Source organism: Coregonus lavaretus (genome assembly GCF_964263955.1).
Source record: "Coregonus lavaretus genome assembly, chromosome: 13".
Classification (NCBI taxonomy): domain Eukaryota; kingdom Metazoa; phylum Chordata; class Actinopteri; order Salmoniformes; family Salmonidae; genus Coregonus; species Coregonus lavaretus.
Window position 1 is genome coordinate 3,069,652 of NC_140000.1, and position 5,786 is coordinate 3,075,437.

The 5,786-nt window shown below is 39.0% G+C and overlaps 1 long non-coding RNA gene across 1 annotated transcript; it reads right to left on the reverse strand.

Moving 5' to 3' along the window:
- Positions 1–4,782: 4,782 nt before the first annotated feature.
- On the reverse strand, positions 4,783–5,279 carry LOC311139131. Its single transcript, XR_014614077.1, has 3 exons — positions 5,211–5,279; positions 5,021–5,094; positions 4,783–4,866 (listed from the first exon to the last, which is right to left on the reverse strand). It is a non-coding gene; the product is annotated as an uncharacterized lncRNA (long non-coding RNA).
- Positions 5,280–5,786: the final 507 nt, after the last annotated feature.

Sequence of the window (5,786 nt, forward strand, 5' to 3'; positions counted from 1 at the left end):
CTGAATGAGAAAAATATTCCCATTACAACACACTACCATGAATTATCAACAAACTGCTAAATTATTCTGTATTATACTATACAGACAGCAACACATGTTCAATTCATACAGACCTTAAGTTGTGCTATCAGAATGGTTGCCTCTGAAGATTCATTCTGAATCTGCTCCAGAATAGTCTTCTTCTCAAGTTGCAGCTGATTGAAACTTGCTGATAGCGCCTCATACTTCACCCTGGGGAAGAATTCACATTCAGCATTATTTAAAGAGACATGGACGAAAACTATCCCTCAGGTTTTTGAATAATTGATATTTGAACATCAAAGGACTCACTCATGCTGTACAATGTCTGTCTTTAGATGATCTTTCTCCTTGATGGATCTTTCATCTCTTCTCATTGCAGCAGATAACTGCCCCTCAATCTCTTTTATTTTCCTCTGTGGGATACAACATATGAAAAATCTATTTCCTGGACTCATGCATGTAGAGGTGTCAAACAAAAAATTTAAACACAAATATGCACTGCCAATATTGTGCAAGGAAAATACAATTAATAGAATCAAACCTCAGTCATATTGGATTTTTCTTTCAAGTCGTTTTGCATCGTTTCAGCCTTTTCAAGAGCCTTTTCCAGTAAAATTTTTTCAACAGACATGGTTTCCACTTTATTCTAGAAGGGTACAACATATTCCAATATTAAAAGATAATAAGATTTATGCAAACAATATCCTTCTGAATAAGTAGCGCTACAAATGTATCTACACAACGATCATCTGAACATCATCTCACCTTGACTTGGTGAATTTCAGCATGTTTCCCCTCAAGCTCTGTGGTGAGTTCTGATGTTCTGGTCTCCACAATTTTAATTGTTTCCTCTAGTGACTGTATGGATTTAGTTTTGACATCCTAAAGGCAAGAGTTAAATAATGTATCTTTCATTAACCTCACTACATGGACTAGGCATGACATTTATGAGGGAAGTGCCAATATATATACGGTAATCTTTACCAATTCATCTTCAAGGATTTGCAGCTGGCTGTCTTGGTTTTCTTTCTGTTCTTTGAGCTCTCCTAGAAAACAAAAAGTATATTTAATCTATGGTTGCATACAAGCTAAAAACAAATGTCAATGTTTGGAAAATAAAGCAATTATAACACGAGAGGGTGTGTGATACACCTTTTTTAGCACGGCGGTAGGTACGAGGCGAAGCCGAGCAATACTTTACCTAATTCAATGTTTTTCCAGTCAAGTTCCTCTGTGACTGCAGTAAGCTTCAGTTCAAGTTCTTTTGCCCTGGGAAACAAGTTAACATTCAAAGTAATATAAGAATCTTGATTACCATTCTGACTATTTGGGTTCACCAAACATGAATTTCCCACCTCTGTATCTCAACTGTTAATGATGTCTGAAATTCCTGGGCTGTGGCCTGAATCTCTACAAGCTTGTCTGCTTGTTGATCTTTTATTTTGTTGAGCTCTTCCAAGCTTGAGTCTTTCTTGGCAATGACCTTTGCATTCTCCTCTTTGTTGCGCTCTAATGCTGTCGCAATAGCTTTTCTATTTCCCTAAAGAGATTCAAAGTAACAATGCATGTTTTCCATTGTCTCATTATGTACTGTCCACAGCCGCATAAAGATAAATAACACTTTAGAATGTAAAATGACAAACATATGCCCCCTTGGAATATGCATGATGAATTGCATAACTTGTGATTTAAATATTATTTTCATCAGCATATTAGAGTACAAGAAAACATACTAACCTCACATTCTTCATTGAGTTGTTCTGCACTTTGCAGACTTTCTAACAGGGATTCTTGTTCTTGTTTGCAACATTGAAGGGCTTCCTGATGTTGCTCTGTCATGATATTATACAGGAGTAAAGCAGTTAGGATGCAGCTACCATGCTTTAAGTTTAACTTCCAGTAAAATGCATGAAATGGAGGTAAAGGTTCACCAAGACCTATTCGGACGGAATTAGTTTTACTGGGGGTAATGTAATTATGTGCACGAGAACAAAACACCACATCCGTAATCTTTGCTTAGTTGTGCACCGGGGCCTCCCACTCCTCTTCAATTCTGGTCAGAGCCAGTTTGCGCTGTTCTGTGAAGGGAGTTGTACGAGATCTTCAGTTTCTTGGCAATTTCTCACATGGAAAAGCCTTCATTTCTCAGAACAAGAATAGACTGACGAGTTTCAGAAGAAAGTTATTTGTTTCTGGCTATTTTGAGCCTGTAATCGAACCCACAATTTCTGATGCTCCAGATACTCAACTAGTCTCAAGAAGTCCAGTTTTATTTAACAGTTTTCAGCTGTGCTAACATAATTGCAAAAGGGTTTTCTAATGATCAATTAGCCTTTTAAAATTATAAACTTGGATTAGCAAACACAACGTGCCATTGGAACACAGGACTGATGGTTCCTGATAATAGGCCTCTGTACGCCTATGTAGATATTCCATAAAAAATCAGCCGTTTCCAGCTACAATAGCCATTTACAACATTAAGAATGTCTACACTGTATTTCTGATCAATTTTATGTTACTTTAATGGACAAGAAATTAGCTTTTCTTTCGAAAACAAGGACATTTCTAAGTGACCCCAAACTTTTGAACGGTAGTGTATGTGGACACCTGCTCGTCGAACATCTCATTCCAAAATCATGGGCATTAATATGGAGTTGGTCCCCCCTTTGCTGCTATAAAAGCCTCCACTCTTCTGGGAAGGCTTTTCACTAGTTGTTGGAACATTGCTGCGGGGACTTGCTTCAATTTAGCAACAAGAGTATTAGTGAGGTCGGGCACTGATGTTGCGCGAATCTGCCTGGCTCGCAGTCGGCGTTCCAATTCATCCCAAAGGTGTTCGATGGGGTTGAGGTCAGGGCTCTGTGCAGGCCAGTCAAGTTCTTCCACACCGATCTCGATAAACCATTTCTGTATGGACCTCGCTTTGTGCACAGGTTTTCCCTTCACTGGAACTAAGTGGCCTAGCCCGAACCATGAAAAACACCCACAACTATTATTCCTCCACCAAACTTTATAGTTGCCACTATGCATTGGGGCAGGTAGCGTTCTCCTGGCATCCGCCAAACCCAGATTTATCTGTCGGACTACCAGATGGTGAAGTGTGATTCATCACTCCAGAGAACGCATTTCCACTGCTCCAGAGTCCAATGGCAGCGAGCTTTACACCATGCCGATGCTTAGCATTGCGCATGGTGATCTTAGGCTTGTGTGCAGCTGCTCGGCCATGGAAACCCATTTCATGATGCTCCCGACGAACAGTTATTGTGCTGAAGTTGCTTCCAGAGGCAGTTTAGAACTCGGTAGTGAGTATTGCAACCGAGGACAGGCGATTTTTACACGCTACGTGCTTCAGCACTCGGCGGTCCGGTTCTGTGAGCTTGTGTGGCCTACCACTTCGCGGCTGAGCCGTTGTTGCTCCTAGACGTTTCCACTTCACAATAACAGCACTTACAGTTGCCCGGGGCAGCTCTAGCAGGGCAGAAATTTGACAAACTGACTTGTTGGAAAGGTAGCATCCTATGACAGTGCCACGTTGAAAGTCACTGAGCTCTTCTGTAAGGCTATTCTACTGCCAATGTTTGTCTATGGAGATTGCATGGCTGTGTGCTCTATTTTATACACCTGTCAGCAACAGGTGTGGCTGAAATAGCCGAATGCACTAATTTGAAGGGGTGCACATACTTTTGTATATATAGTGTATATTTCATATGACTGGCCTGCCTTTATCAACTTTCATACTGAATACTTTTCTTTATATGTTTTGTGCCAGTGAATTGAAGTTGAACATCGCCAAATGTGTCAGCTTAATTAGGCCTAAATGCGCAATAAAAAAGTATTGCGGTTATAGGCTTATTTAAAGGGGCAATCTGCTGTTGCTACATCCATTTTGGGATTTGTGAATTATTGATATGTACCCATTGATTCTTGACGAATACAACTTATAAATGCCTCATGAGCTTAGTTCAACTGTCGTACCCCATCAGAACCTAAAATGTAAGCTTGTTTTACTCTGATGTTTGTAAACAATGTAAATGTAAACAAACACTTTATAGCCTAAAACTATAATTTTGATATCATGGATGCCCAGACTTTGCATCCATAGCTATGTCTTTGAATTTGAGAGTGGTTACATTTCTTCAGCCCCATCCCTCAGCTTTTTACCAAAACAGAAGCGGGAGAAGGCATTGTTATTGTTTAAACTGCTGATTGCCGCTTTAATGAAACCCTGGCTGTTGATGTAGTAGGCAGTAGATTAATAGATCACAAAGCATCCCGATCCACTGAGCTCAACTTTTTTGGAAATGGCAAGTTCACTTTCTCATCCATAAATGTATCTCAAGTGCAAATAGGCCTACTGTTCAGCAGCTCATATCAGCAGGATTGGAGGCATTTTTATTCGGAGGGACTTCTACCGTGGATCGCTAAAATAATGATTTTGATCACACTTCCTCAATTTAAATATTATGGGGACACCTATAAATTTGGCAGCCAAGCACGAGTTATCAGTGTAGCCTACTGTCTAGACATGACGTTGAAATATCTTCACACCTAGAATAAAAACCTCCAGGCTTCTGTCATAATGGTAAATTGAATGAAGGGAAAAAAAGAATAATGGAGGCAGTTTGGAAAAACATCCTGTGCAAATCGTCCTATGGAATAACTCACATGCTGGGATAATAATTACATAACCAACGTCTCTAGTAATATTAGTCTCGTCCAAATAGTGACCATCTTACTTTCTGCCTGTTGTAACCGTTTGCAACTCTCTTGGGTTTCATGGAGGTTGAGCAGGATTGCCTGAAGTTCTTTTTCTTTGTCCTTCATTTTCATCTGAAGTATCACAACCTGTAAGAGATACTTTCAGTTTGCATAGTCTACATACACAATGTCAAATACTGTTCATATTGTTTGTGACAACAAGGTTTACAAAAATGTTTGTTTTGGGAACCACTCAGAGAGAGGGTGTCCATTACTCATGTTGAGTCAGTTATAGACGAACCTCTTCTTCTTTCATGCTGAATTCTTTCTCAAATGTCTCCTTTAGAATGGCACATTCTTGCAAATCCTCTTTGACTGTAAAATGTTCACATCATTGGAGTTATTGTTCTCTTTTTATATACTGTGTAAAGTGCCTAGTGTTATGTTCACAACAACACAATACAAGTGCATTGATGATGATATATACATACCTTTCAGCATTTCATGGCGGTCAGTTTCTGCTTGAATACGTAGGCTCTCAAAGGCAGCACTCATCCTCTATAACAATTAATTAACTTTTTTTTTTTATTGTTCTTCACTAGCATCATGTAACTGACGCCATACATGCTTTATTAATGAAGATAACAAATACATTATATCATTTTAATCAAAAGAACAGGAAATTATAATATTCACCTGAATACTTTCACTGTTGTCCATGAACAAGTGATGGGTTTCCTCTCTTTCAGATTCAACTAAGAGAACATAGGTTGGTTTGAGGACAACGTAGACTACGAAATGTCATCATTTTGCATTCAGGCAACTAGCATGTACACTTAGGCTGAGTAGACGGCATGTTTTACTCACATAGATGGATTTTCTCCGCTGATCTTTCAAACGTATCCTTCAGTATATTACATAGGTTCCGTGTTGCATTGTTTCTGTTGAAGAAATAAACATTACAGATAAAAGCAGAATGATGATGATACAATCTATAGTGACAGTATCATGTTATAATCAAATACATACTTGTTCTGCAGATCATCATTCTCACTGATCTGATCTTC